The sequence below is a fragment of the Nipponia nippon genome, unplaced genomic scaffold (assembly GCF_047370975.1).
Source record: "Nipponia nippon isolate SJK-2023a ecotype South Korea unplaced genomic scaffold, ASM4737097v1 scaffold_53, whole genome shotgun sequence".
Classification (NCBI taxonomy): domain Eukaryota; kingdom Metazoa; phylum Chordata; class Aves; order Pelecaniformes; family Threskiornithidae; genus Nipponia; species Nipponia nippon.
In genome coordinates, this window is record NW_028262373.1 from 691,371 (window position 1) to 707,545 (window position 16,175).

General features: G+C 51.7%; 1 long non-coding RNA gene across 2 annotated transcripts in view; it reads left to right on the plus strand.

Annotated features, from left to right (window-relative positions):
* LOC148051827 (uncharacterized) overlaps positions 1-8,093 on the plus strand; it is a 46,500-nt gene extending 38,407 nt beyond the window's left edge. Inside the window, exon 4 of one of the 2 annotated variants that reach the window (XR_015699439.1) lies at positions 7,560-8,093. This is a non-coding gene — a long non-coding RNA (uncharacterized LOC148051827). Of the gene's footprint in view, positions 1-111; positions 283-7,559 lie in introns of those variants that run through there. The other variant, XR_015699440.1, reaches the window with a different exon arrangement.
* The last annotated feature ends 8,082 nt before the right edge of the window (positions 8,094-16,175 follow it).

Below are 16,175 nucleotides of genomic sequence, written 5' to 3' on the forward strand. Positions count from 1 at the left end.
TCCTCCCCCCCCATCGCCTTTATAGAACCGTTATGAAATGCGGTTTTGTCTCGACATTGCCGCTGTAGCACTATCCAGCGTTGTGCTTCGAGAAAGCCCTCTTCTCCACAGTTTTGAGAAAAACAACCTCGTGCACCTGCGCAGGGACTAAAGGCGCGGAAAGAGCAGAGGCGGGAGCAGTATGTCCGTGAGAAACCGCACGTACGCATTTGTGATCCGCGCATGCGTGAGAGCCCCTATATAAGGAGCACACGTGCCCCTCGGCGGGGGCGGCGGCGGCGGCGTGCGCGACCACTCCTTCCGTTCCTGCACCCTCAAGGCCCCCCCTCGCCTCCATCCCTGACGAAGCCTGAGGCCACCAAAGACCCAGCGGAAGATCATCGGACTCGGAGTGGTGGTGATAAACTCCTTCTTCTCTCTCTCTCTCTCTCCCCCCTATTCTTTTCCTCTCCTCCCTTGCCCTCCCTCCTCCCTCCGTTCTCTTCTCCCCTCAAATAAAAGTAAAAGGTTGTACGACATCTGACCGATTCCAGCGTCTTAATCTCGTCCCTGGGATCGTATTGAAACCTCCCCCGACATTGGATCGGAACAGATTCCTAAAAACTTACTAACTTGCTGGACCACTTGTGATATGAAATGTGGTCCCTTGTCAGAGGACATTGCCTCTGGTTCTCCAAATCTAGGAATAACTTCCTTTAACAGAATTCTTTTTACCTCTCGGGCTTTATTTGTTCTGCAAGGGAAGGCTTCAGGCCACCCAGAAAAAGGGTCAGTTAATACTAGCAAATACCTATATCCCCCTTTTCTGGGGAGTTCCGAGAAATCTATCTGCCAGTTTTGACCTGGAACATTTCCTTTGCTGATATTTCCAAATTTCACACGGTTTTCTACTTTTGGGTTGTTCTTTAAGCATACTTCACATCTATTAACTACAGTCTTTAGAGTCTGATAGAAATTTCTAGCTACAATTTGCTTAAGAAGAGAGTTGGTTAAGGTTTCAGTTCCCCAATGAGTTTTGTCGTGCTCTGTTTTTATAAGTTCCCATAATATGCTAAAGGGAACTATTATTCTGTTATCTTTCAGCAGTGCCCATCCTGATGGGCTGATTTCAGCTCCTAAGTTAGTCATCAGCTTTTGATCCTTTTCGTCACATTCAATTGTTTCAGGTGGTGGCAAAGATTTTTCAGGAATGATGCTTAATACCTCACCTTGTTCTGCAGCTCGCCTGCCCTTGTAATCAGCCAATTTCCCACTTCCCTGTCAGTGTTACCTTTCTGATGTCCTTTGCAGTGCATAATTGCCACTGCTGACAGAAGTTGTACAGCATCTAAAAGTCGCAAAATTCGGTCAGCACGTTTTATACCTTTCCCTTGAGCAGTCAAGAGTCCTCGTTCCTTCCAAATTGCTCCATGGGCATGGACTACACCCAAGGCATATTTTGAATCCGTCCAGATATTTACTCGCAGCCCTTCGGCCAGCTCCAACGCTCTCCCTAGGGCAACTATTTCATTTCAGCTCGTTGTGCAGATGTGCCCTTAGGGAGTGACTTCGCTTCCACCAGTCGCTCTGTGGTGGTTCCAGCACATCCTGCCATTCGAACTCCGTTCTTTACGAAACTGCTCCCATCAGTATACCCCGTTCGGTCGGCTTCCTCCAGTGGCTCCTCCTTCAGGTCTGCTCTGCTTGCATATACGGTTTCTATAGTTTCTATACAATCATGCACGACGGTCTCCATTTCCTGTTCATCACTTAAAATGGAAGCAGGGTTGATAATTGTAGATGTAACGATTTCCATATCATCCTGTTCCATCCAAACTGCTTGATATGTCAAGAATCTTGATAGTGAAAGCCAGGGTCCCCCTTTTTGTTCTAAAACGGAGGTTACAGTGTGGGAAGTGTGCACAATCATCTTTTGTCCCAAAGGAAATTTTTGAGCTTCTTGGACAATCAAAACAACGGCGGCCACTGCCCAAAGGCATCCCGGCCATCCTTTGCTTACTTCATCCAATTGTTTAGAGAAGTACGCTACAGCTCATTTATAAGGACCCAGCTCCTGGGCCAGAATTCCCAGAGCCACTCCTTGCCTTTCATACGAGAACAGCCAGAGAGGTTTCGTTCCATCTGGTAGGCCCAAAGCTGGAGCTTTCATTACCTCCAATTTCAGTTCCTTGAATGCCCTCTCAGCTTCATCAGTCCACAGTAATTGTGTCTGGCTATTTTCAACAGTTCATACAGAGGTTTAACCAAAAGTCCATAATTAGAGATCCATAACCGGCACCAACCTGTCATTCCCAAAAGGGTTCGAAGCTCTTTTACCGTGTTGGGTTCTGGAGTTCTGCAGATAGCTTCCTTTCGGTCATTCCCGAGCTGTCTTTGTCCCTTAGAAATCACGAATCCCAGGTATATCACTTCCTTCTTCAAGATTTGGGCTTTCTGTAATGAGACTCGATAACCGCTTAATCCCAGAAAGTTCAACAAGCTCACAGTCCGTTCCTTACACTCTTCATCCTTTTCTGTGCCTATTAATGTATCATCCACATACGGCAAAAGAATCCCGTTTCCTGGGGGCCTCTCCCAGGTCTCTAATTCCTTAGCTAATTGATTTCCAAAAATGGTAGGGCTGTTTTTAAATCCTTGGGGTAACACTGTCCAGGTCAGTTGGGTTTTTCGTCCTGTATCAGGGTTTTCCCATTCAAAGGCAAATAAATTGCAGCTTTCTGGAGCCAAGGTAAGGCAAAAGAATGCATCCTTTAAATCTAATACAGTAAACCACTGAGAGTACAGGGGTTTGCCACTACTGGATACAAATCTTCACCTATTTGATTTATTGCCCGCAAATCTTGCCCCAATGGATAAGTTTTGCCGTCAGGCTTTTTGACAGGCAGCATGGGAGTGTTATATTCTGAAGAGCATTCAGTTAATAGTCCAAATTTTATAAACTCTTCTATAATACTTTGTACCCCTCGCCTATCTTCCAATTTCAAGGGGTATTGCTTTATCTTAACAGGTCGTGCCCCTCCTTTGAGTTTAACAACAACCAATTCAGCATTTTTAGCCTTTCCAGGCATTCCTGAGGCCCACGCTCCTGGGTATACCTGGTCTTTTATTTCTTGTGTAATTTCTTCTTCTTTAATTTGGGGTCAGTAAGAACCAAACTTAAAATTTCAGTCTGATTTTCATCTGGTATTTTAAATTCAGTTTCCCCGTTTCTAAATTTTATTTCGGCATTTAGTTGTTCTAATAGGTCTCTCCCCAGCAATGGTCTAGGAGCCTCAGGCAGGTGGAGAAATTTGTGAATCCCCACACTCTTCCCAATTCTAAATTTTAATGGTCTCAAGAAAAAAACCTTTTCAACCTGCCCAGTTGCTCCCACAACATGAACATTTTGTTTACTTAGAGGTAACAAGGTTTGATTCAATACAGAGAATGTGGCTAACGGAGCCACTATCTCCTTTCCCAGTTTCCTTCTGTCCTCCCCTCCCCATTCCGATATACTCTCCACGCTTCCTCCAGCAACTTTTCTAAATTCCTTATGTCTGGTTCCCTACGTTTCTCAAGTTTCTTTCTGATACCATTAGTGGATTGTCCCAGAAACAGAGATACCAGCTGCTGTGTGGCAGCTTCTGACTAGTAGTAAATCTTCTCACAGCAGCCCATAAGCGATCTAAAAGCTCCGTGGGCGTTTCAGTCTGCCCCTGCTTGACAGCATACAGAGCCGACCAGTTACCTGCCTTTGGGATCGCATGTTCTATTCCAAATTTGATCCAGGTTCAGTATCGTTGCAATCAAACAGTACGGAGCTGGATCATTAGGGTCCCAACCTGGGTCCCTGGAGGGCGCAGGATCTTCAGCTGTGCCCTGTAAAACTCGTCCCTCAGTCTGTGTTTCTACAGGAGCTCGGGCTGCCTTTAATACAAGCTGCTTCTCAGGTTCAGTCCTAGCATCTAGCATAAGATCCACATCTTTCCAATCCGGGTCCAAGTTCTTAGTAATCCACTCAAACCTTTTCGCAGCCCCACTTGGGTCCTCCCTGTACCTCTTCACTGCATCCTTCCACTTATCCACATCATCCATCCGGAAAGGCACTTCTCTTCCGCCTTTCTGGGTTTCTCTTTCACCTTCCAACACCTCTGTCCAATACTACATGCTGAACAACATCGCTTCAACTTCCCGAACTCTTTCTGGTTTTCCTTTTCCAAAGCCAACACCATGGGATCTTGGGGAGCAAAATTAAAACCACAATCTTTCTGCCACTCGGGGTGATTTCGAAGGGTGAAAACGTATCCACATACAGAGCTTCGTCCCATTTTCCCTCCCTCCTTAAAAATAACAGAGGAGTTGCAGCAAGGCATTAGACTTCAGAGTCCCATTCAAAGGCCACTTTTCTTCATCATCTAATTTATACAATGGCCATCACTGATTACAATACTTAATTAGAGTTTTCTTATTCACATTTCCTGCAGGAGGACCCCCTATGCCCTTCCAGTGATATAAAATGCAACCTAACGGAGATTTCTTTGGTATCTCTTTACTTTGTTGTGACCCTCCCATTTTATTGGTCCCAGTTCTCTCCTGTATTCCCGCAGTATTTTAACAGTTAGTTCCACCGTCCACACTTTACCACTTAGAGGGTTACAGAATTACTGTTTTACATCCATACAATCTTTTTCTTTCGCTTCGTCCATCTCCGGCCGTTTCCCTTGCGGGACAACGAAACCACGGATCAGGACTCCGCACTCACTTTGTACTAAGAGTACGTCTCATTCACGCACGCACAGGACGGTATAGACACTTTTGACAACAAAAACGCTCACATACCAATACAATGAACAAAAATCCTAAAAGCAAACACAGAGCAACTACTTGTCCTTGTAACATGCCAAACACAATCCCAAAACCAAATAACCGAGTTCCAAAGCCAAGATCCAATGTATCCAAATGCAAGTGTTCCAAATGAGCACCGAAGTGCTCCCAGGTGTATACCTTTAAGGCGCTAGCAGCCCGGTATACTCCACCAAGTGTGAACCACTCACGGCTTACAGGGGTTTCCAACAAATGCCTAGTCCCAAACCAAATTTAAGAAAGAATACCTTTTTCTGAAGACGGTCCTTATCTGCTCCCGCAGTGATCCGATTCAGAGGAGGAGTCCCTCCGGAAATTTTCCGGGGGTACCCTAGGGAATCCCGTTCTCAACGGGTCCTGCAGCCAAACAGAGAGGGTCCCACCTGGGTCGCCAAAACTGATACAAACATTCACGGGTGCTTCTCCTCACAGTCTGAATCTCCCCAGGGGAGAAACCGAGGATTCAGAGAGTCCCTGAAATGAAACTCAATAGCAATGAAGTCACTATTAAGCAGGTATTCTTTATTGCAGCGCTGGGCAGCACTGGGGATTCTCCACCATAAGCGCTCCAACGATTTGGTAGACCTTCAGAGATTATATACTATAAAGTCCTACATATTCACAGAAATTCCAAGAAATCATTTACATAAACATGAGAATTCCTGGAGCTCATTAACATATGCAAATGTCCGATCTGCATGCACAGTCGTCTCCCGTGGTGGTCTTCAGGTGCTCTTTGGGAGTCTTCAGATGAAGGCTCGTAGTCTTCTTCACTGTGTTCGCTGACCGACCCTTGCTTCTCTGCAAACTCAGTCCTAGGATCACCTAAACGGTGTCCTTCAAGGCTGTTGTCATTCTTTTGTGACTTCCGGTCTTCCATGCATTTCTTCTCCCAAGGCCCAGTTCTCTGAGATGGGATTATCCCGGAGCCCCCTTATCTTACAACCATTCTAACTACACTCTAAATCACATAGGCCTTTCTTTTGTTTAGTTAAGTGATTAAGATATGTAAAATATCTTCCTTGCCCCTAGGCTTTCATTCTTTCAGGAAGCATTTTCATGCAGTAGTTTTGTCTACCTTGGCTTTAACCCTTTCAGGGCTGCTGGCCCCGAGGCAGTCCCTGGGCCCAGGAGGCTCAGGGGGCTGTCCCTGCCCTTGCTGGCCATGCACCGGGCACAGCTGCTGGGCGTCCCGCTAAATACAGCTGGACATTCAGACTGCGTCGTGAAGGCTCTTTGTACCATAGCCATTCATTTGGTTGTGGGGATGCCAGAGGTGAAAGCAAGGCTTTGGGTTCCCTCTGCGTGAACTGTGCAGAGACGTAGAGCACGTGCAGGATGGCCTCTCCGCTCCTGACCGATGCACCAAGGGACATTTGCTACTCCCCTGCTTATGGTGAGGTCTTCTTCTGGGAAAGAAGTCCCAAATTGTTTTCTCTTCTTGACCCTCTTTTTCCTTGCACTCAAGAGCTTTTCTCCTCCTTTGGCCTTCACCCTCAAGACCTTTCCTGAAAGTGACGGCAGCCCTCTCAGCCTTTGTCTTGCTCCTGCTAGTCGTCTTCACCTCAGCTAGATAGTCCTGAAGGATCCCTGGAGGTCCCTGCCAACTCAACCCTTCTCTTCTTCTCTTCTCTTCTCTTCTCTTTTCTCTTCTCTTCTCTTCTCTTCTCTTCTCTTCTCTTCTCTTCTCTTCTCTTCTCTTCTCTTCTCTTCTCTTCTCTTCTCTTCTCTTCTCTTTTCTCTTCTCTTCTCTTCTCTTCTCTTCTCTTCTCTTCTCTTCTCTTCTCTTCTCCTCTGTTCTCTTCTCTTCTCTTCTCTTCTCTTCTGTTCTCTTCTCTTCTCTTCTCTTCTCTTCTCTCTTCTCTTCTCTTCTCTTCTCTTCTCTTCTCTTCTCTTCTCTTCTCTTCTCTTCTCTTCTCTTCTCTTCTCTTCTCTTCTCTTCTCTTCTCTTCTCTTCTCTGCTCTCCTCTCCTCTCCTCTCCTCTCCTCTCCTCTCCTCTCCTCTCCTCTCTTCTCCTCTCCTCTCCTCTCCTCTCCTCTCCTCTCCTCTCCTCTCCTCTCCTCTCCTCTCCTCTCCTCTCCTCTCCTCTCCTCTCCTCTCCTCTCCTCTCCTCTCCTCTCCTCTCCTCTCCTCTCCTCTCCTCTCCTCTCCTCTCCTCTCCTCTCCTCTCCTCTCCTCTCCTCTCCTCTCCTCTCCTCTCCTCTCCTCTCCTCTCCTCTCCTCTCCTCTTCTCTTCTCTTCTCTTCTCTTCTCTTCTCTTCTCTTCTCTTCTCTTCTCTTCTCTTCTCTTCTCTTCTCTTCTCTTCTCTTCTCTTCTCTTCCCTGCACTCACGATGAGGCGCATAGCAAGGAGACCACTCTTTGCCTGAAATGCCAGGGGGTTTACAGCTCCAGAAACACTTTTGAGGACACAAATCAAAAGGGATACAAGTAGACACAGGATTTTATTTTAGCTTACTTGATTTTACTTTATTTTATTTTCTGTCTTCTTATGTTGGTTTATGTTATTTTAGTTTAGTTTCTTTCATGTGATGTTATTGTATTTGATTTTATTAAATTTTCTTTGGGTTTAATTTTTATTATTTTATTTTATGTTGGTTAATCTTACTTTACTTTACCTTGCTTTATGCGTTTTTATTTTATTTTGTTGTTTTCTTTTCCTATTACTTCATTTTACCTGATTTTATCTGAGGCTATTTTGCTGAATCTCTTTGAGAGCCGATGCTCACAAGCATTAACACAATGCGCCTGTGTAGCCAGGAGCAGGCTGATGTGTTCTTCAGTGTAGTTGGAAAAATCATGCCCTGCAGTGTGGCAAAGGAAAGCCGCAGAAAGGAGCAGCAGGAATACGGGCCAAGCAGTCCCTCGTTTCTCAACAGTGCAGAAGAACTTGAAGAAGGAGGATGGGTCCCGACCACCCCCAGCAAGGAAGAAGAAGAAGAGGGGTGTGGTGCCCTGGGGTATTTTCACAAGTAGGACACGTGTCGATGACAAGCACACCTTTTGCCTTCCAAAACTTGCTCCGCTGTGCTTCTTGGCCAGGGAGGCAGGAAAAGCGCTCTCCTGCTTGGATCGCATGCAGGGAGAGCTGAAAAGCGGCAGCTGCGGAGGGCGCAGCAAGCCTGGAGCCCTTCCAAGCACAGGCTGTTTTGCACAAGCAAGAACACCTCGGGAAACGGAGCCAAGGCAAGAGCAGAGCTCGCTCCTGCTCCAAACCTGCAATGGGCAAAAGAGCCAGGGAGCGCCAGGGCACGAGCGGCGCCTCGGAGGTGCAAGAGCAGCAGGCAAGAGCTGAGCCCAAAGGGCCCAGAGGAGCCCTGACAAGGGGCTGCGCTCAATGCTGTTAGAGAGGAGAAGCAGCAGCCCCCCGGGGGCTACCCTGGGCGTCCGCCCTGCGAGTCTAGAAAGCGTCCCCCCCCCGCATGCGGGGCACAAGGGCCACCTTCGTGGAGCAGGAGCAGCAGGCACCTAGCCAAAACGGCCCAAAGGAGCCCTGGCAAGGGGCCGTGCTCAGTGCTGCAGAGGAAGGCAAAAATCCCCGGGGACCAGTGCCAGTCTGCCCCGGGGGAAAATTCCTTCCGGACCCCAGCGCCGCCGGCGACCGGCTATTCCCTGAGCACGTGAGCAAGACCTGCCTCCTCGGCCCACAGGCTGCTCACGCCTCCCAGGAGATGCTCAAGCCCGATTCTCCCTCCACCTGCTGCCACCTCAGGGCCTTCCCAGAGGGGCAAAACGCCCGCGGCCTGATCCATCGGGGGGGCAACGATCCTTCCTGCGCCTGGCAAGGCACCAGTGGCTGCTCCAAAGCATCGGGACCCCCGCCAACATCTCTGCATCCCATTCCTCACGGCTGCTGCCACTGGCTCCGCAGGGGATGAGGACGGCGAGCTCTGCAGTGCTCTTCAAGAAGGCATTCCCTTGCTCTTGCCACTGCTAGCCAGCTGAAAAGGCCAGCCAGCCTCGGGAACCTCCACGTGTTGGTGGTTCTTCTCGTCTCCTGCAGCCTCGGCCAGCCTCCTCCGGCCTTCCTCCCTCCGCCCTCGCCAAGTAATTCCACCGCCTCCTCAAGGACTTCCTCTCGCACTTCGTCTTCGGGCTGCCCCCAGGCCAGCTATGGCAGCGGGCCGCAGGAGCGTGCTCCCTTTTATACTGTCCCGGGGCATGGTGACTGCTGCGTTGCCGGGTGGTGGCACTGTGACACGGGGGGGACGGGGCCCCCCCTGCGCAGCCCCGCCCGCCAGCCCTCCGCCCAGCATCCTTCCCAGGAAGGCCTTTGGGCTGCTGGCCCCGAGGCAGTCCCTGGGCCCAGGAGGCTCAGGGGGCTGTCCCTGCCCTTGCTGGCCATGCACCGGGCACAGCTGCTGGGCGTCCCGCTAAATACAGCTGGACATTCAGACTGCGTCGTGAAGGCTCTTTGTACCATAGCCATTCATTTGGTTGTGGGGATGCCAGAGGTGAAAGCAAGGCTTTGGGTTCCCTCTGCGTGAACTGTGCAGAGACGTAGAGCACGTGCAGGATGGCCTCACCGCTCCTGACCGATGCACCAAGGGACATTTGCTACTCCCCTGCTTATGGTGAGGTCTTCTTCTGGGAAAGAAGTCCCAAATTGTTTTCTCTTCTTGACCCTCTTTTTCCTTGCACTCAAGAGCTTTTCTCCTCCTTTGGCCTTCACCCTCAAGACCTTTCCTGAAAGTGACGGCAGCCCTCTCAGCCTTTGTCTTGCTCCTGCTAGTCGTCTTCACCTCAGCTAGAGAGTCCTGAAGGATCCCTGGAGGTCCCTGCCAACTCAACCCTTCTCTTCTCTTCTCTTCTCTTCTCTTCTCTTCTCTTCTCTTCTCTTCTCTTCTCTTCTCTTCTCTTCTCTTCTCTTCTCTTCTCTTCTCTTCTCTTCTCTTCTCTTCTCTTCTCTTCTCTTCTCTCTTCTCTTCTCTTCTCTTCTCTTCTCTTCTCTTCTCTTCTCTTCTCTTCTCTTCTCTTCTCTTCTCTTCTCTTCTCTTCTCTTCTCTTCTCTTCTCTTCTCTTCTCTTCTCTTCTCTTCTCTTCTCTTCTCCTCTTCCCTGCACTCACGATGAGGCGCATAGCAAGGAGACCACTCTTTGCCTGAAATGCCAGGGGGTTTACAGCTGCAGAAACACTTTTGAGGACACAAATCAAAAGGGATACAAGTAGACACAGGATTTTATTTTAGCTTACTTGATTTTACTTTATTTTATTTTCTGTCTTCTTATGTTGGTTTATGTTATTTTAGTTTAGTTTCTTTCATGTGATGTTATTGTATTTGATTTTATTAAATTTTCTTTGGGTTTAATTTTTATTATTTTATTTTATGTTGGTTAATCTTACTTTACTTTACCTTGCTTTATGCGTTTTTATTTTATTTTGTTGTTTTCTTTTACTATTACTTCATTTTACCTGATTTTATCTGAGGCTATTTTGCTGAATCTCTTTGAGAGCCGATGCTCACAAGCATTAAGACAATGCGCCTGTGTAGCCAGGAGCAGGCTGATGTGTTCTTCAGTGTAGTTGGAAAAATCATGCCCTGCAGTGTGGCAAAGGAAAGCCGCAGAAAGGAGCAGCAGGAATACGGGCCAAGCAGTCCCTCGTTTCTCAACAGTGCAGAAGAACTTGAAGAAGGAGGATGGGTCCCGACCACCCCCAGCAAGGTAGAAGAAGAAGAGGGGTGTGGTGCCCTGGGGTATTTTCACAAGTAGGACACGTGTCGATGACAAGCACACCTTTTGCCTTCCAAAACTTGCTCCGCTGTGCTTCTTGGCCAGGGAGGCAGGAAAAGCGCTCTCCTGCTTGGATCGCATGCAGGGAGAGCTGAAAAGCGGCAGCTGCGGAGGGCGCAGCAAGCCTGGAGCCCTTCCAAGCACAGGCTGTTTTGCACAAGCAAGAACACCTCGGGAAACGGAGCCAAGGCAAGAGCAGAGCTCGCTCCTGCTCCAAACCTGCAATGGGCAAAAGAGCCAGGGAGCGCCAGGGCACGAGCGGCGCCTCGGAGGTGCAAGAGCAGCAGGCAAGAGCTGAGCCCAAAGGGCCCAGAGGAGCCCTGACAAGGGGCTGCGCTCAATGCTGTTAGAGAGGAGAAGCAGCAGACCCCGGGGGCTACCCTGGGCGTCCGCCCTGCGAGTCTAGAAAGCGTCCCCCCCCCGCATGCGGGGCACAAGGGCCACCTTCGTGGAGCAGGAGCAGCAGGCACCTAGCCAAAATGGCCCAAAGGAGCCCTGGCAAGGGGCCGTGCTCAGTGCTGCAGAGGAAGGCAAAAAACCCCCGAGGACACTTGCTAGCCCAGCGTGGGGGGAAAAAAAGCCTTCCTCCCCCCAGCTGCAGGGCACGAGAGGCCATCTTCGTGGTGCATGAGCAGCAGGCACTAACCCAGCCAAAAGGGACCAGAGGAGCCCTGGCAAGTGCTCATGCTCAATGCTGCAGAGGAAGGCAAAAAACCCCCGGGGACCAGTGCCAGTCTGCCCCGGGGGAAAATTCCTTCCGGACCCCAGCGCCGCCGGCGACCGGCTATTCCCTGAGCACGTGAGCAAGACCTGCCTCCTCGGCCCACAGGCTGCTCACGCCTCCCAGGAGATGCTCAAGCCCGATTCTCCCTCCACCTGCTGCCACCTCAGGGCCTTCCCAGAGGGGCAAAACGCCCGCGGCCTGATCCATCGGGGGGCAACGATCCTTCCTGCGCCTGGCAAGGCACCAGTGGCTGCTCCAAAGCACCGGGACCCCCGCCAACATCTCTGCATCCCATTCCTCACGGCTGCTGCCACTGGCTCCGCAGGGGATGAGGACGGCGAGCTCTGCAGTGCTCTTCAAGAAGGCATTCCCTTGCTCTTGCCACTGCTAGCCAGCTGAAAAGGCCAGCCAGCCTCGGGAACCTCCACGTGTTGGTGGTTCTTCTCGTCTCCTGCAGCCTCGGCCAGCCTCCTCCGGCCTTCCTCCCTCCGCCCTCGCCAAGTAATTCCACCGCCTCCTCAAGGACTTCCTCTCGCACTTCGTCTTCGGGCTGCCCCCAGGCCAGCTATGGCAGCGGGCCGCGGGAGCGTGCTCCCTTTTATACTGTCCCGGGGCATGGTGACTGCTGCGTTGCCGGGTGGTGGCACTGTGACACGGGGGGACGGGGCCCCCCTGCGCAGCCCCGCCCGCCAGCCCTCCGCCCAGCATCCTTCCCAGGAAGGCCTTTGGGCTGCTGGCCCCGAGGCAGTCCCTGGGCCCAGGAGGCTCAGGGGGCTGTCCCTGCCCTTGCTGGCCATGCACCGGGCACAGCTGCTGGGCGTCCCGCTAAATACAGCTGGACATTCAGACTGCGTCGTGAAGGCTCTTTGTACCATAGCCATTCATTTGGTTGTGGGGATGCCAGAGGTGAAAGCAAGGCTTTGGGTTCCCTCTGCGTGAACTGTGCAGAGACGTAGAGCACGTGCAGGATGGCCTCACCGCTCCTGACCGATGCACCAAGGGACATTTGCTACTCCCCTGCTTATGGTGAGGTCTTCTTCTGGGAAAGAAGTCCCAAATTGTTTTCTCTTCTTGACCCTCTTTTTCCTTGCACTCAAGAGCTTTTCTCCTCCTTTGGCCTTCACCCTCAAGACCTTTCCTGAAAGTGACGGCAGCCCTCTCAGCCTTTGTCTTGCTCCTGCTAGTCGTCTTCACCTCAGCTAGATAGTCCTGAAGGATCCCTGGAGGTCCCTGCCAACTCAACCCTTCCCTTCCCTTCCCTTCCCTTCCCTTCCCTTCCCTTCCCTTCCCTTCCCTTCCCTTCCCTTCCCTTCCCTTCCCTTCCCTTCCCTTCCCTTCCCTTCCCTTCCCTTCCCTTCCCTTCCCTTCCCTTCCCTTCCCTTCCCTTCCCTTCCCTTCCCTTCCCTTCCCTTCCCTTCCCTTCCCTTCCCTTCCCTTCCCTTCCCTTCCCTTCCCTTCCTTCCTTCCCTTCCCTTCCCTTCCTTCCCTTCCTTCCCTTCCCTTCCCTTCCCTTCCCTTCCCTCACGATGAGGCGCATAGCAAGGAGACCACTCTTTGCCTGAAATGCCAGGGGGTTTACAGCTGCAGAAACACTTTTGAGGACACAAATCAAAAGGGATACAAGTAGACACAGGATTTTATTTTAGCTTACTTGATTTTACTTGATTTTATTTTCTGTCTTCTTATGTTGGTTTATGTTATTTTAGTTTAGTTTCTTTCATGTGATGTTATTGTATTTGATTTTATTAAATTTTCTTTGGGTTTAATTTTTATTATTTTATTTTATGTTGGTTAATCTTACTTTACTTTACCTTGCTTTATGCGTTTTTATTTTATTTTGTTGTTTTCTTTTCCTATTACTTCATTTTACCTGATTTTATCTGAGGCTATTTTGCTGAATCTCTTTCAGAGCCGATGCTCACAAGCATTAACACAATGCGCCTGTGTAGCCAGGAGCAGGCTGATGTGTTCTTCAGTGTAGTTGGAAAAATCATGCCCTGCAGTGTGGCAAAGGAAAGCCGCAGAAAGGAGCAGCAGGAATACGGGCCAAGCAGTCCCTCGTTTCTCAACAGTGCAGAAGAACTTGAAGAAGGAGGATGGGTCCCGACCACCCCCAGCAAGGTAGAAGAAGAAGAGGGGTGTGGTGCCCTGGGGTATTTTCACAAGTAGGACACGTGTCGATGACAAGCACAGCTTTTGCCTTCCAAAACTTGCTCCGCTGTGCTTCTTGGCCAGGGAGGCAGGAAAAGCGCTCTCCTGCTTGGATCGCATGCAGGGAGAGCTGAAAAGCGGCAGCTGCGGAGGGCGCAGCAAGCCTGGAGCCCTTCCAAGCACAGGCTGTTTTGCACAAGCAAGAACACCTCGGGAAACGGAGCCAAGGCAAGAGCAGAGCTCGCTCCTGCTCCAAACCTGCAATGGGCAAAAGAGCCAGGGAGCGCCAGGGCACGAGCGGCGCCTCGGAGGTGCAAGAGCAGCAGGCAAGAGCTGAGCCCAAAGGGCCCAGAGGAGCCCTGACAAGGGGCTGCGCTCAATGCTGTTAGAGAGGAGAAGCAGCAACCCCCCGGGGGCCACCCTGGGCGTCCGCCCTGCGAGTCTAGAAAGCGTCCCCCCCCCGCATGCGGGGCACAAGGGCCACCTTCGTGGAGCAGGAGCAGCAGGTACCTAGCCAAAATGGCCCAAAGGAGCCCTGGCAAGGGGCCGTGCTCAGTGCTGCAGAGGAAGGCAAAAAACCCCCGAGGACACTTGCTAGCCCAGCGTGGGGGAAAAAAAGCCTTCCTCCCCCCAGCTGCAGGGCACGAGAGGCCATCTTCGTGGTGCATGAGCAGCAGGCAGTAACCCAGCCAAAAGGGACCAGAGGAGCCCTGGCAAGTGCTCATGCTCAATGCTGCAGAGGAAGGCAAAAAACCCCCGGGGACCAGTGCCAGTCTGCCCCGGGGGAAAATTCCTTCCAGACCCCAGCGCCGCCGGCGACCGGGCTATTCCCTGAGCACGTGAGCAAGACCTGCCTCCTCGGCCCACAGGCTGCTCACGCCTCCCAGGAGATGCTCAAGCCCGATTCTCCCTCCACCTGCTGCCACCTCAGGGCCTTCCCTCATCACTCATCTGACAAGGAAATAACAGGAACACCTCAGGGCCTTCCCTCATCACTCATCTGACAAGGAAATAACAGAAATGTCAGCAGCAGAGTCTTTAGAACAGTGTTTCTTTGTGGGAGCCCAAGCCCTGTGTTCAGATATCTACCATATCTACCTTATCCCCACACACGGGTATTGCTTTGAGCTTTGATGCCAGCAGCATCTCTCCTCTCCTTTCAGGGCAGCATTACAATACCAGGAGAGGGTGCCATCCAGCCAGAAACGCAGGATGCATTGACAAGACAGCACTAAGAATACGCATTGAAATTAACCCCCAAAACAAGGCCATGTTTATAAGCACAACGCTGTGGCGTCCAGAATTACTAGGTAGTGCCTGAAAGCACTGCAGCAACTCCTGCAGGAATATGCCCAAAGTCTACATGCCGAGCCACATAAATTCAGGGGGTTTTGCTTGCAAATGCTTCATGGGTACCAGGATGCTGCTGTACTGTCTTTCTGAGACTCCCTGTAACTCATCCGTCTACTTTATTTCTTCAGAACCAACATCAGAAAGACATGGCAAAACCACAAGCTGATGACATCTACTAATTGTGGTGGAGAGGCGTATCTTTAAGGCGGCTGGAAAACAGGAGCAGGCAAACAATGCCAATGTAGCTGAGAGAGAACTGGACCGCGTGAATACCTAAATGACAGCATTAATCCTCTAGGCAGGATTGCATTTGAATAGCTGTCGTTTTAGTCAGTACACCCAATTCCCGGTCCTCCATAAACCTCAGCAATACAGAATACAGAGTTAAAACCTAGAGCACAAAGAGCAGCTTAGGGTAAAAACAGACTTAGAAATCTGTGTCCAGATGATGTGTCCAGAAAGCCAAATCCTCATTACCTTTAAGAGAGAATGCAACGGGGCGGGGGGGGGGGGAAGGAAAAGAAAGAAAAGGTGGAGAAAAGGAAAAGGGTGGGCACACAACTGAAAAAGAAAGGAGCGCAGTTATCCCGAAGCCCAGCTCAGCCCCCCTCGCTCTTTGATGCCCGCAGGTGTCTGCATTCAGATGGGAACCAGCAGAAAAACCCTGACAGGGCTCCTTTTCACTGTCCTCCTCCCTGCGTGCGTGCTGGGACCTCCTCGTTTCCCCGAAGGCCTCCCAGACTCCCAGGGGGTAGCAAACAACTGCACCTGCAGAAGCAAAGGGGCGGCCGTGCCTCGGCTTCGGAGAGGCCCAAAGCCGCCCTGGGCCCCAGCAGCCCCTGGCGCCCCGGCATTTGCTTGGCCCCGAGGCCCCGCGGGGCCTGCCAGCACCGGGGACCCCCGGGGACAGAAGCCAAGGACAGCGGTCAGCCCCCGTGGGGAGAGGGACAGGGCTCTGTCCCCCCTTCTGGCCGCAGGAGGACGCCCTGGGCCGCGCCAGCACAGGGCGTCTCTCCTCCTCAGCGCCCGGGGGCAGCGAGGCCTGAGGGAGGCCCTGGGTGCCGGGCTCAGCCTGGCCGCTGCCAGCGGCTCCCGGCACGCAGCTCCTCCTGCCCAGGGCGGTGGCTGGAGCACAGCCAGAGCCACCCTTTGGGAAAGCCGTGCCGGTGCCCAGCAAAGCCCGGGCAGCTCCCCCGGCCCTGCCCCCGGCCCTGCCCCTCGCCCTTCCCTCCCCTCCCGCCCTGCGCAGGCCCAGCCCCCCCAGCCGCGCCATTGGCCACGGCGGAGCCAATCGGCGGAGCCGGAGGCGGGCTGTCAGTCAGAGCCGGGTGGGGCGGGGCCGGAGGGGGCCGAGGCCCAGGGGCCTGAGGAG